At 37.2% G+C, this 15,617-nt stretch overlaps 1 protein-coding gene across 2 annotated transcripts in view; it reads left to right on the top strand.

Annotated features, from left to right (window-relative positions):
- Positions 1-274: 274 nt before the first annotated feature.
- Positions 275-15,617, top strand: part of LOC118374979 (protein shisa-7-like) — a 30,118-nt gene continuing 14,775 nt past the window's right edge. For both annotated transcript variants that reach the window (XM_035761473.2, XM_035761474.2), the window contains exon 1: positions 275-899. The gene's annotated coding sequence lies outside the window, so the exon portion shown is untranslated. The remainder of the gene's footprint in view (positions 900-15,617) is intronic.

Here is a 15,617-nt window from a genome sequence, read left to right as displayed (position 1 = left end):
GTGGCACGTTTGCCGTACATAATGGTCCATAATCCGGCTCTGCATAGCAGTTGCAGTGCATCATTGATAGCTCATGTCTTCTGTATACATTCTTTCTGGTATTGGAACCAATCGTAACTGGAAGCATAATCACTTCCTTAAACCAATTACAGACCATCATGGATGGGTTGGAATTCAGCATCCGAAAGCCCTGGAGAGAACTCTCATCAACACCAGTTCGAGCGACCAATGGGAGCGCACTTGAGCTTTGCGGACCTTAGTGAGACCAGTCGCACAATCCCATAGGCATTTTATGATCCGGGTCGGTCGGAATTTCTGACTGAACTCTTATATCTGGAATAAATGGAACGTAAATTTGCAGAGGAAAAATGTGTAGTTTAATTCAGGAAAAAAAAATCTGGCGACCTTCCTTTTGCCGGTGTGATATACCTATTGTGCTGCACTTGCTTGCTATAGTGAGTTTCGTAGCATAGCTAGATTTGCGTTTTCTGGTACGGATTTTTTTTACTAGACAATTATATGTGCAACACATGGAATTTATGCACATCGTTTAGTTACAAAATGTATTTCACCGGGAAAAGTTAGACAATATTTCCATAAACTTGCCATTGCACAGCTTGTAGGCTATGATAATAATAGTTTATTCCATCGATAGAGTCAACTAAAAGAGTTTAGCTAAGGCTAGTAAAAATAAATAGTGCAGATATGTCATATTGTCGACGGATATGCTGGTGCACAACATTGGGCAGCAGTTTATCGACCAAAAAATGAGGAGGGTTTGTCACAATAGTCTTCCTTCAACAGTTTATAAGACAGTCGTTATTGCCTAACCAGAGCGAATTTATCGCAGCAATCCAGTGCGCACGGTCTCCCCGGCTGTTATCCGGCAGAACACGCAGGTAAGACATGGCAATATATGAACCTTTTTTGATACAGGAACATCATGAAACAAATGCTCAGTAATTATTTAAATTGTCTTCGTGTTTCTCGTTACCTCGGGTTCCACATATGGCACAAAGTGATTTGCTATCAATATGGATAAATATAGGATACAGCAACAAAACGTATTGATTTGAAAGCTGCGCCACAGAAATCAATTTATCACACAAACACGCTTGTAAGACGCAGCTGATACACATTGACACAGTTTTTATACATTGATACTTCATATGTGATTAGACTACACACACGCAGCCAGTCAGTGTATACACACTCAGGTTCTTATACACCCACGCAAGCTTAATGATACATGCAAGTCATACCTCCGTAACCCACATGCAATAATGTATGCGTGCAGTGGCTGAGCTACAAGTTGTTAACCTGTAAAAGATATAGATGTGCCGGAATCCATTCATACACAGACCGGTTACAGCCAGATATGGGTACACATGCAGCTGCAGGTTCATTGCGCAGTTAAACTCACTATGTGCATTTCAGAATTACGTCTGTTTGCACTAGGCTACTTCTTCTCTGCTGGCCTTTTATCAGAACTAAAGCCATTTTTTTGTGCAGTGTGCATATTAGACTCTACTGTTTTTCAATATGGAATATGAAAGGAATGTTGTTCAAATGTGAGCATTTAACATTTTGCTCTTCACAGGGTGTGGAGATATTTCCCTCTCCACACCCAGATTGGATCAACCCAATCTGAAACCAATGAGTCATGATGGACAAGTTTTGTTAACATCTTCTTCACACTATAGTATCATAAATCAATAAGCAAGATGCTGTTGCTGTGATACAATGGCATGCAGGATTAGTCCTGTGTGTTTGTTCTGAATAAGTTTAGTGTTATGTCATGATGTCCTTCCTTCAGTGGACATGGAACTCATGGATACACCATTCTGATCTGCACAGCACTGAGTGTTTTGTCCTTCACTTTTTGTTCCCATGTATTCTCTCACTCCCTCCCTCCTTTCCTCCCGTCCTTTAGCATGCAACGTTGTATGTGAGACAGCCTTGCCTCTGCCCCCACTCCTCATCCAACTGCAGTGCTTCTAGTCAGGAAGAGACATAACTATAGAGAGACATCTATAGAGAGGAATCTAACTTACAATGTTACAGTATTAACTCAGTGTCCAGTTTAAGGTACACCCATCTAGTACCGTGTCGGACCTCCTTTGTCTCCAGAACAGCCTGAATTCTTTGGATCATGGAAACGTTGCTCAATTGGTGTCAAGGGACCTAACTTGTACCAGGAAATCATTCCCCACACCATTACACCACCGCTACCAGCCTGTCCATGCAGGATGGGGCCATGGACTCTTGCTGCTTACGCCAAATCCTGACTCTGCCATCAGCATGACGCAACAGGAACTGGGATTCGTTGGACCAGCCAAAGTTTTCCCACTCCTCAATTGTCCAGTGCTGTTGATCACGTGTCCACTGATCACGTGTCCACTTCTTCTTGTTTTTAGCTGATAGGAGTGGAACCCAGTGTAGTGGTCTGCTGCAATAGCCCATCTGTGACAAGGACCAACGAGTTGTGCGTTCCAAGATGCCATTCTGCACACCATTGTTGTACTGCGTCATTATTTGCCTGTTTGTGGCCCGTTTGTTGCACGATTCTTGCCATTCTTCTTCGACCTCTCATGAATAAGCTGTTTTCGCCCACAGGATTGTCACTTACTGGATGCTTTTTGTTTGTCGCAACATTCTTGGTAAACCCTAGACTGTCGTGGGTGAAAAGCCCAGGAGGCCGGCTGTTTCTGAGACACTCGGAAACCGCGCGCCTGGCACTGAAAATCATACCATGCTTAAGTTGCTAATTTTGCCCATTCTAACGTTCAATCGAACAGTAACTGAATGCCTCAATGCCTGTCTGACTGCTTTATATAGCACGTCACTACCATGTGATTCAATCTGTAGTGGCAAACTATTTTCGTAAACTGGCCACTGATTGTATAGTAGTAACTATACAGATATAACAATAGAGACTAACCTACAGTATTTAGTGGTAACTATAGAGATATAACCATAGAGATATCTAACTTATGATGTTACAGTATATAGTGGTAACTATAGAGTTCAGACTATAGAGACATCTAACTTCTGATGTTACAGTATATAGTGGTACCTATGGAGATATAACTATAGAAATATAACTATAGAGATATCTAACTTACGATGTCACAGCATATAGTGGTAACTATAGAGATATAACTATAGAAATATAACTATAGAGATATCTAACTTACGATGTCACAGCATATAGTGGTAACTATACAGATATAACTATAAAGACTAACTTACAGTATATAGTGGTAACTATAGAGATATAACTATAGAGATATAACTATAGAGATATCTAACTTAAGATGTTACAGTATATAGTAGTAACTGTACAGATATTACGATAGAGACAAACTTACAGTATATAGTAGTAACTATAGAGATACAACTATAGAGACATCTAACTTCTGATGTTACGGTATATAGTTGTAATTATAGAGACATAACTACAGGGACATCTAACTTGTGATGGTGCAGCATATAGTGGTAAATATAGAGATATCTAATTTACTATGTTAAAGCATATAGTGGTAACTGTAGAGTTATAACTATAGAGACTAACTTTAGATGTTACAGTTTATAACAGTAACTATAGAGATATAACTATAGAGATATCTAATTTATGATGTTACAGTATATAGTGGTAACTATAGAGTTATAACTATAGAGACTAACTTTAGGTGTTACAGTTTATAGCAGTAACTATAGATATATAACTATAGAGATATCTAACTTACAGTATATAGTGGTAACTATAGAGATATAACTATAGAGATGTCTAACGATGTTAAAGCATATAGTGGTCTCTGTAGACATATCTAACTTCTGGTGTAACATCATTATGTGGTAACTATAGAGATACAACTGTAGAGACTAACTTACAGTATATAGTGTTAACTATAGAGATATAACTATAGAGATATCTAACATCTGATGTTACAGCATATAGTGGTAACTATAGAGATGTAACTATAGAGACTAACTTACAGTATATAGTGGTAACTATAGAGATATTCTGTAACTATAGAGACATCTAACATCTGATTTTACAGTATATAGTGGTAACTATAGAGATATAACTGTAGAGACTATCTTACTGTATATAGTGGTAACTATAGAGATATAACTATAGAGACTATCTTACAGTATATAGTGGTAACTATAGAGATATAACTATAGAGACTGTCTTACAGTATATAGTGGTAACTATAGAGATATAACTATAGAGATATCTAACTTCTGATGTTACAGCATATAGTGGTAACTATAGAGATATAACTATAGAGACTATCTTACTGTATATAGTGGTAGCTACAGAGATATAACTATAGAGACTAACTTACAATATAATATATAGTGGTAACTATAGAGATGTAACTATAGAGACATCTAACTTCTTATGTCACAGCATATTGTGGTAACTATAGACATATAACTATAGAGACTAACTTACAGTAAATAGTGGTAACTATGGAGATATAACTGTAGAGATATCTAACTTCTGATGTTCCAGCATATAGTGGTAACTATCGACATCTAACTTAGGATGTTAATGCATATAGTGGTATCTATAGAGACATAACTATAGAGACATATAACTTCTGATGTTACAGTATATAGTGGTAACTATAGAGATATCAAATCAAATCAAATTTATTTATATATCCCTTCGTACATCAGCTGATATCTCAAAGTGCTGTTCAGAAACCCAGCCTACAAGCCCAAACAGCAAGCAATGCAGGTGTAGAAGCACGGTGGCTAGGAAAAATTCCCTAGAAAGGCCAAAAACTAGGAAGAAACCTAGAGAGGAACCAGGCTATGTGGGGTGGCCAGTCCTCTTCTGGCTGTGCCGGGTGGAGATTATAACAGAACATGGCCAAGATGTTCAAATGTTCATAAATGACCAGCATGGTCGAATAATAATAAGGCAGAACAATTGAAACTGGAGCAACAGCACGGCCAGGTGGACTGGGGACAGCAAGGAGACATCATGTCAGGTAGTCCTGGGGCATGTTCCTAGGGCTCAGATCCTCCGAGAGAGAGAAAGAAAGAGAGAAGGAGAGAATTAGAGAATGCACACTTAGATTCACACAGGACACCGAATAGGACAGGAGAATTACTCCAGATATAACAAACTGACCCTAGCCCCCCGACACATAAACTAGTGCAGCATAAATACTGGCGGCTGAGACAGGAGGGGTCAGGAGACACTGTGGCCCCATCCGAGGACACCCCCGGACAGGGCCAAACAGGAAGGATATAACCCCACCCACTTTGCCAAAGCACAGCCCCCACACCACTAGAGGGATATCTTCAACCACCAACTTACCATCCTGAGACAAGGCTGAGTATAGCCCACAAAGATCTCCGCCATGGCACAACCCAAGGGGGGGCGCCAACCCAGACAGGGTGACCACATCAGTGAATCAACCCACTCAGGTGACGCACCCCTTCCAGGGACGGCATGAGAGAGTCCCAGATATAACTATAGAGTCATCTAACATCTGATGTTACAGCATATAGTGGTAACTATAGAGATATCACTTTAGAGATATCTAACTTATGAGGCTGTAGCATGTAAGGGTTATTATACAGATTCAACTATAGAGACATAACTACAGGGACATCTCATTTCTGATGTTACAGTATATAGTGGTAGCTATAGAGATATAACTATAGAGACATCTACAGTGCCTTGCGAAAGTATTCTTGAACTTGAACTTTGCGACCTTTTGCCACATTACAGGCTTCAAACATAAAGATATAAAACTGTATTTTTTTGTGAAGAATCAACAACAAGTGGGACACAATCATGAAGTGGAACGACATTTATTGGATATTTCAAACTTTTTTAACAAATCAAAAACTGAAAAATTGGGCATGCAAATTATTCAGCCCCTTTACTTTCAGTGCAGCAAACTCTCTCCAGAAGTTCAGTGAGGATCTCTGAAAGATCCAATGTTGACCTAAATTACTAATGATGATAAATACAATCCACCTGTGTGTAATCAAGTCTCCGTATAAATGCACCTGCACTGTAATAGTCTCAGAGGTCCGTTACAAGCGCAGAGAGCATCATGAAGAACAAGGAACACACCAAGCAGGTCCGAGATACTGTTGTGAAGAAGTTTAAAGCTAGATTTGGATACAAAAAGATTTCCCAAGCTTTAAACATCCCAAGGAGCACTGTGCAAGCGATAATATTGAAATGGAAGGAGTATCAGACCACTGCAAATCTACCAAGACCTGGCCGTCCCTCTAAACTTTCAGCTCATACAAGTAGAAGACTGATCAGAGATGCAGCCAAGAGGCCCATGGTCACTCTGGATGAACTGCAGAGATCTACAGCTGTTGTGGGAGACTCTGTCCATAGGACAACAATCAGTCGTATATTGCACAAATCTGGCCTTTATGGAAGAGTGGCAAGAAGAAAGCCATTTCTTAAAGATATCCATGAAAAGTGTTGTTTAAAGTTTGCCACAAGCCACCTGGGAGACACACCAAACATGTGGAAGAAGGTGCTCTGGTCAGATGAAACCAAAATTGAACTTTTTGGCAACAATGCAAAACGTTATGTTTGGTGGAAAAGCAACACAGCTCATCACCCTAAACACACCATCCCCACTGTCAAACATGGTGGTGGCAGCATCATGGTTTGGGCCTGCTTTTCTTCAGCAGGGACAGGGAAGATGGTTAAAATTGATGGGAAGATGGATGGAGCCAGATACAGGACCATTCTGGAAGAAAACCTGATGGAGTCTGCAAAAGACCTGAGACTGGGATGGAGATTTGTCTTCCAACAAGACAATGATCCAAAACATAAAGCAAAATCTACAATGGAATGGTTCAAAAATAAACATATTCAGGTGTTAGAATGGCCAAGTCAAAGTCCAGACCTGAATCCAATCGAGAATCTGTGGAAAGAACTGAAAACTGCTGTTCACAAATGCTCTCCATCCAACCTCACTGAGCTCGAGCTGTTTTGCAAGGAGGAATGGGAAAAAATCTCAGTCTCTCGATGTGCAAAACTGATAGAGACATACCCCAAGCGACTTACAGCTGTAATCGCAGCAAAAGGTGGCGCTACAAAGTATTAACTTAAGGGGGCTGAATAATTTTGCACGCCCAATTTTTCAGTTTTTGATTTGTTAAAAAGGTTTGAAATATCCAATAAATGTCGTTCCACTTCATGATTGTGTCCCGCTTGTTGTTGATTCTTCACAAAAAAAATACAGTTTTATATCTTTATGTTTGAAGCCTGAAATGGCAAAAGGTCGCAAAGTTCAAGGGTGCCAAATACTTTCGCAAGGCACTGTAACTTCTGATGTTACAGTATATAGTGGTAACTATAGAGATATAACTATAGAGACATCTAACTTCTGATGTTACAGTACATGGTGGTAACTATAGAGATATATAACTTACAATTTCACAGTATGTAGTGGTAAGTATAGAGATATAACTATAGAGACTCACTTTCACTATATAGTGTAACTATGGAGATATAACTATAGAGACATCTAACTTCTGATGTTATAGTATATAGTGGTAACTATAGAGATATAACTATAGAGATATCTAACTTCTGATGTTACATTATATAGTGGTAACTATAGTGATATAATCTACAGACACATCTAACTTATGAGGCTGTAGCATGTAATGGTTATTATACAGATTTAAATATAGAGACATAACTACAGGGACATCTAACTTCTGATGTTTCAGTATATAGTGGTAACTATAGAGATATAACTATAGAGACATGTAACATCTGATGTTACAGTATATAGTGGTTACTATACAGATATAACTATAGAGTCTTCGAACTTCTGATTTTACAGTATATTGTGGTACCTATAGAGATTTAACTATAGAGACTAATTTACGGTAAATAGTGGTGACTATAGAGATATAACTATAGCGATATCTAACTTACGATGTTTCAGAGTGTTGTGGAGATGTAACTATTGAGACTAACTGACAGTGTATAGTGGTAACTATAGAGATATCTAACTTCTGATGTTACAGTATGTAGTGGTAACTATACAGATATAACTATAGAGACTAACTTACGAATTTACAGTCATGGTAACTGTAGGGATATAGCTATAGAGACTTACTTACAGTATACAGTGGTATCTATAGAGATTTAATTATAGAGATATCTAACTTACTGTGTTACTGCATATTGTGGTAACTATAGAGTTATAACTATAGAGACATCTAACATCTAACTTACGATGTTACAGTATATAGTGGTAACTATAGAGATATAACAACTATGGAGATGTCAAATTTATGATGTTACAGTATATAGTGGTAACTATAGAGATATCTAACCTTCAATGTTACAGCATATAGTGGTATCTATACAGATATAACTATAGAGATATAACTATAGAGATATCTAACCTTCAATGTTACAGCATATAGTGGTAACTATAGAGATATAACTATAGAGATATCTAACCTTCAATGTTACAACATATAGTGGTGACTATAGAGATATAACTATAGAGACTATCTTACAGTATATAGTGTTAATTATAGAGATATGACTATAGAGATATCTAACATCTGATGTTACAGTATATAGTGTTAACTATAGAGATATAACTATAGAGACTATCTTACAGTATATAGTGGTAACTATGGATATATAACTATAGAGACATCTAACTTCTGATGTTACAGCATATAGTTGTAATTATAGAGATTTATAACTTCTGATGTAAAAACATATTGTTGCAAATATAGAGATATAACTATAGAGATGTCTACCTTATGATGTTACAGTATATAGTGGTAACTATGAAGATATAACTATAGAGACATCTAACTTCTGGTGTTACAGCATATAGTTGTAATTATAGAGATTTCTATCTTCTGATGTAAAAACATATTGTTGTAACTATAGAGATATAACTATAGAGACATCTACTTTATGATGTTACAGTATATAGTGGTAACTATAGAGATATAACTATAAAGACATCTAACATCTGATGTAACAGTATATAGTGGTAACTATAGAGATATAACTATAGAGATGTCTAACGATGTTAGCACATATGGTGGTAACTATGGAGATATCAAACTTCTGATGTTACAGTATATAGTGGTAACTATAGAGATATAATTATAGAGACATGAGGCCGTACCATGTAATAGTTACTATACAGAATTAACTATAGAGACATCTAACTTCTGATTTTACAGTATATAGTGGTGACTGTAGAGATACAACTATAGACATATCTATCTTCTGATTGTACAGTATATAGTGGTAACTATAGAGATATAATTATAGAGACGTCTAACTTGTGAGGCCACAGCATGGTGTGGTTACCATACAGATTTAACTATAGACATATCTAACTTCTGATTTTACAGTATATAGTGGTGACTGTAGAGATACAACTATAGACATATCTACCTTCTGATTTTACAGTATAGAGTGGTCCTATAGAGATATAACTATAGAGACTATCTTACAGTATATAGTGGTGACTATAGAGATATAACTATAGAGACTATCTTACAGTATATAGTGGTGACTATAGAGATATAACTATAGAGACTATCTTACAGTATATAGTGGTGACTATAGAGATATAACTAAAGAGACTAACTTGCGATGTTACAGTCGTGGTAACTGTAGAGATAAAGCTATAGCTTACTTATAGAATACAGTGGTAAATATAGAGATTTAACTATAGAAATATCTAACTTACTATGTTACTGCATATAGTGGTAACTATAGATATATAACAACAGAGACATCTAACTTACAGTGTTACAGTATATAGTGGTAACTATAGAGATATAACTACAGAGATGTCTAACTTACAGTGTTACAGTATATAGTGGTAACTATAGAGATATAACTACAGAGATGTCTAACTTACAGTGTTACAGTATATAGTGTTAACTATAGAGATATAACTACAGAGACATCTAACTTACAGTGTTACAGTATATAGTGGTAACTATAGAGATATAACTACAGAGATGTCTAACTTACAGTGTTACAGTATATAGTGGTAACTATAGAGATATAACTACAGAGATGTCTAACTTACAGTGTTACAGTATATAGTGTTAACTATAGAGATATAACTACAGAGACATCTAACTTACAGTGTTACAGTATATAGTGTTAACTATAGAGATATAACTACAGAGACATCTAACTTACAGTGTTACAGTATATAGTGGTAACTATAGATATATAACAACAGAGACATCTAACTTACAGTGTTACAGTATATAGTGGTAACTATAGAGATATATAACAACAGAGACATCTAACTTACAGTGTTACAGTATATAGTGTTAACTATAGAGATATAACTACAGAGATGTCTAACTTACAGTGTTACAGTATATAGTGTTAACTATAGAGATATAACTACAGAGATGTCTAACGATGTTACCTTATATGGTGGTACCTATGTAGATAACAAACTTCTGATGTTACAGCATGTAGTTGTAACTATAGAGATTTAACCATAGAGATATCTAACTTACGATGCCACAGTATATAGTGGTATCTATATATATATATATAACAACAGAGATATCTAACTTACAATATTACAGTATATAATGGTAACTATAGAGATATAACTATAGATACATTTCACTTCTGATGTTACAGTATATAGTGCTAACTATAGAGATATAACTATAGAGACTAACTTTCAGTATATAGTGGTACCTATAGAGATATAGCTATAGCGACATCTAACTTCTGATTTTACAGTACATAGTGGTAACTATAGAGATATAACTATAGAGACATTTCACTTCTGATGTTACAGTATATTGTGGTAACTATAGAGATATAACTATAGAGACTAACTTACTGTATATAGTGGTAACTATAGAGATATAACTATAGAGACTAACTTACTGTATATAGTGGTAACTATGGAGATTTAACTATAGAGACATTTATCTGCTGATGTTACAGTATATAGTGGTAACTATGGATATGTAACTATAGAGATATCTAACATCTGATGTTACAGTATATAGTGGTAACTATAGAGATATAACTATAAAGACATCTAACATCTGATGTAACAGTACATAGTGGTAACTATAGAGATATAACTATAGAGACATCTAACTTCTGATGTTACAGTATATAGTGGTAACTATAGAGATATAACCATAGACATATCTAACTTCTGATTTTACAGTATATAGCGGTAAATATAGAGATATAACTATAGAGACTATCTTCCAGTATATAGTGGTGACTATAGAGATATGACTAAAGAGACTAACTTACAATGTTACAGTCGTGGTAACTGTAGAGGTAACTGTAGAGATATAGCTATAGCTTACTTACAGTATACAGTGGCAAATATAGAGATTTAACTATATAATTATCTAACTTACTATGTTTCTGCATATAGTGGTAGCTATAGATATATAACAACAGAGACATCTAACTTACAGTGTTACAGTATATAGTGGTAACTATAGATATATAACAACAGAGACATCTAACTTACAGTGTTACAGTATATAGTGGTAACTATAGATATATAACAACAGAGACATCTAACTTACAGTGTTACAGTATATAGTGGTAACTATAGAGATATAACTACAGAGACATCTAACTTACAGTGTTACAGTATATAGTGGTAACTATAGATATATAACAACAGAGACATCTAACTTACAGTGTTACAGTATATAGTGGTAACTATAGAGATATATAACAACAGAGACATCTAACTTACAGTGTTACAGCATATAGTGGTAACTATAGATATATAACAACAGAGACATCTAACTTACAGTGTTACAGTATATAGTGGTAACTATAGAGATATATAACAACAGAGACATCTAACTTACAGTGTTACAGTATATAGTGGTAACTATAGATATATAACAACAGAGACATCTAACTTACAGTGTTACAGTATATAGTGGTAACTATAGAGATATATAACAACAGAGACATCTAACTTACAGTGTTACAGCATATAGTGGTAACTATAGAGATATATAACAACAGAGACATCTAACTTACAGTGTTACAGCATATAGTGGTAACTATAGATATATAACAACAGAGACATCTAACTTACAGTGTTACAGTATGTAGTGTTAACTATAGAGATATAACTACAGAGACGTCTAGCGATGTTACCACATATGGTGGTAACTATGGAGATATCAAAGTTCTGATGTTACAGTATATAGTGGTAACTATAGAGATATAACTATAGAGACATTTGTCTACTGATGTTACAGTATATAGTGGTAACTATGGATATATAACTATAGAGACATCTAACTTTTGATGTTACAGCATATAGTTGTAATTATAGAGATTTATAACTTCTGATGTAAAAACATATTGTTGCAACTATAGAGATATAACTATAGAGATGTCTACCTTATGACGTTACAGTATATAGTGGTAACTATGGAGATATAACTATAGAGACATCTAACTTCTGGTGTTACAGCATATAGTTGTAATTATAGAGATTTATAACTTCTGATGTAAAAACATATTGTTGTAACTTTAGAGATATAACTATAGAAATATCTACCTTATGATGTTACAGTATATAGTGGTAACTATAGAGATATAACTATAAAGACATCTAACATCTGATGTTACAGTATATAGTGGTAACTATAGATATCTAACTATAAAGACATCTAACATCTGATGTAACAGTATATAGTTGTAACTATAGAGATATAACTATAGAGATATCTAACTTCTGATGTTACAGTATATAGTGGTACCTATAGAGATATAACTATAGAGACTATCTTACAGTATATTGTGATAACTATAGAGATATAACTATAGAGATATCTAACTTTTGAAGCCGTAGCATGTAATGGTTACTATACAGATTTAACTATAGAGACATCTAACTTACGATGCCACAGTACATAGTGGTAACTATAGAGATATAGCTATAGAGATATCTAACTTCTGATGTTACAGTATATAGTGGTAACTATAGAGATATAACTACAGAGACATCTAACTTACAATGTTACAGTATATAGTGGTAACTATAGAGATATAACTATAGATACATTTAACTTTCGATGTTACAGTCGTGGTAACTGTAGAGATATAGCTATAGCTTACTTACAGTATACAGTGGCCCGTTCCAAGATGGCGTAGCAGTCAGAAGTCTTTGTCCTGTCGTGTCCCATGTATATATCGTTTTACATCCTTTTTCGTCGCATATCCTTTAAAATATTTTGCTAAACCTCAACATCTAAATACTCTCCTGCAACCCGCCTCACCCAATGTGGCGAGGATCTGCTTTTTTTCCCCTAAAGTATTTATATTTACTTCGGATCTGGAATCCCTCAACTGAAGCTAGCCAGCTAATTACCAGCTATCAGTCAGCAAACCATTACCAGCGTCATCAGCTAACCTTCAGCTCGGAAAGCTCTTGTCAGTTCGAACAATGTGACTCTAACCAGAGCATAACGGACCTGTTATTTTTATCCCCGGATTCCTACAGCAAACTGAACATTTTCATCTGGATCTTCACAACTAGCTAACCGCAATCCCGGATGACTACTCCTGGCTAGCGTTTCCATCCCAGAGTAAGCATAAATTAGCTTGAAGCTAGCCCGGCCAGAGCTCCTGTGCTACCACCGAAGTATACTCCTGGGCTACAATATCCGGACCCCTTCTACAGCCTGTACGGGAGATGGAACCCCGCAGATCCCCTACGACTGGAATACCTACATAATCTGCCCGATAACTCCCAACAGGCTCCTCAGGCGCGGCGCCCGCTGAAGGCCCATTATGCTAACCAGCTAGGCCTGCTAGCTACCGAGAGCTACTTGGAACCCTACTAATTCCACGACTGGTCTATCGACGTCACCGCACGAAGAGGCAAAAGCAGACTTACGCCCATCGCGACGTCCCCCAAAGGCTAACTTTCTAGCCCCTGCTATCTGCTTGCTTGCTAACCCGGTCGGCTAACTGCCAGCTTGCCTGCCCAGTCTGCTAACTGCTAGCCCTTGCTAACTGCTTGCTTGCTTACCCAGTCTGCTAACTGCTAGCCCCTGCTAACTGCTTGCTAACCCGGCCTGCTAACTGCTAGCTTGCCCCGGTCTACTAACTGCTAGCTTGTTTTTAGCCCCGGCCTACTAACTGTTAGCTTGTTAGCATCGGCCTACTAACTGTCTGAATCACTGTGTCCCCAGCCAGCCCAACCCCTCGCTGGAGCCATATGTTCACTTGGCTACGCATGCCTCTCTCTAATATCATGCCTTGTCCATTACTGTCCTGGTTAGTGATTACTGTCTTATTTCACTGTAGAGCCTCTAGCCCTGCTCAATATGCCTTAACCAACCATGTTCTTCCACCTCCTACATATGCGATGACATCACCTGGTTTAAACATCTCTTGAGACATCTCTTGAGACTATATCTCTCTCTTCATTACTCAATGCCCTAGGCTTACCTCCAATGTACTCACATCCTACCTTACCTTTGTCTGTACACTATACCTTGAATCTATGCTATCGTGCCCAGAAACCTGCTCCTTTTACTCTCTGTTCTGAACGTGCTAGACGGCCAGTTCGTATAGTCTTTAGCCGTACCCTTATCCTACTTCTCCTCTGTTCCTCTGGTGATGTGGAGGTTAATCCAGGTCCTGCAGTGCCTAGCTCCACTCCCACCCCACAGGTGCTCTTTTTTAAATTATTATTTTTTTGAACCTTTATTTAACCAGGCAAGTCAGTTAAGAACAAATTCTTATTTACAATGACGGCCTAGGAACAGTGGGTTAAATGCCTGTTCAGGGGCAGAACGACAGATTTGTACCTTGTCAGCTCGGGGTTTGAACTTGCAACCTTCCGGTTACTAGTCCAACGCTCTAACCACTAGGCTCTCATTGGTTGACTTCTGTAAACGTAAAAGCCTTGGATTAATGCATGTTAACATTAGAAGCCTACTTGCTAAGTTTGTTTTACTCACTGCTTTAGCACACTCTGCCAACCCAGATGTCTTAGCCGTGTCTGAATCCTGGCTTAGGAAAACCACCAAAAACCTTGAAATTTCCATTCCTAACTATAACGTTTTCCGCCAAGATAGAACTGCCAAAGGGGGCGGTGTTGCAATCTACTGCAGAGATAGCCTGCAGAGTTCTGTATTACTATCTAAGTCTGTACCCAAACAATTTGAGCTTCTACTTCTAAAAATTCACATTTCCAGAAACAAGTCTCTCACTGTTGCCACTTGCTATAGACCTCCCTCTGCCCCCAGCTGTGCCCTCGATACCATATGTGAATTGATTTCTCCCCATCTATCTTCTGAGCTTGTGCTACTAGGTGACCTAAACTGGGACATGCTTAACACCCCGGCCATCCTACAAACTAAGCTTGATGCCCTCAATCTCACACAAATGATCAATGAACCTACCAGATTCAACCCCAAATCAGTAAACACGGGCACCCTCATAGATGTCATCCTAACTAACTCGCCCTCCAAATACACCTCTGCTGTTTTCAATCAAGATCACAGCGATCACTGCCTCATTGCCTGCATCCGTAATGGGTTTGCAACCAAACGACCACCCCTCA

This window comes from Oncorhynchus keta, chromosome 31, assembly GCF_023373465.1.
Source record: "Oncorhynchus keta strain PuntledgeMale-10-30-2019 chromosome 31, Oket_V2, whole genome shotgun sequence".
Lineage (NCBI taxonomy): Eukaryota > Metazoa > Chordata > Actinopteri > Salmoniformes > Salmonidae > Oncorhynchus > Oncorhynchus keta.
The sequence above is the reverse complement of the archived record's forward strand: the minus strand, read 5'-3'. Positions and strand labels throughout refer to the sequence as shown.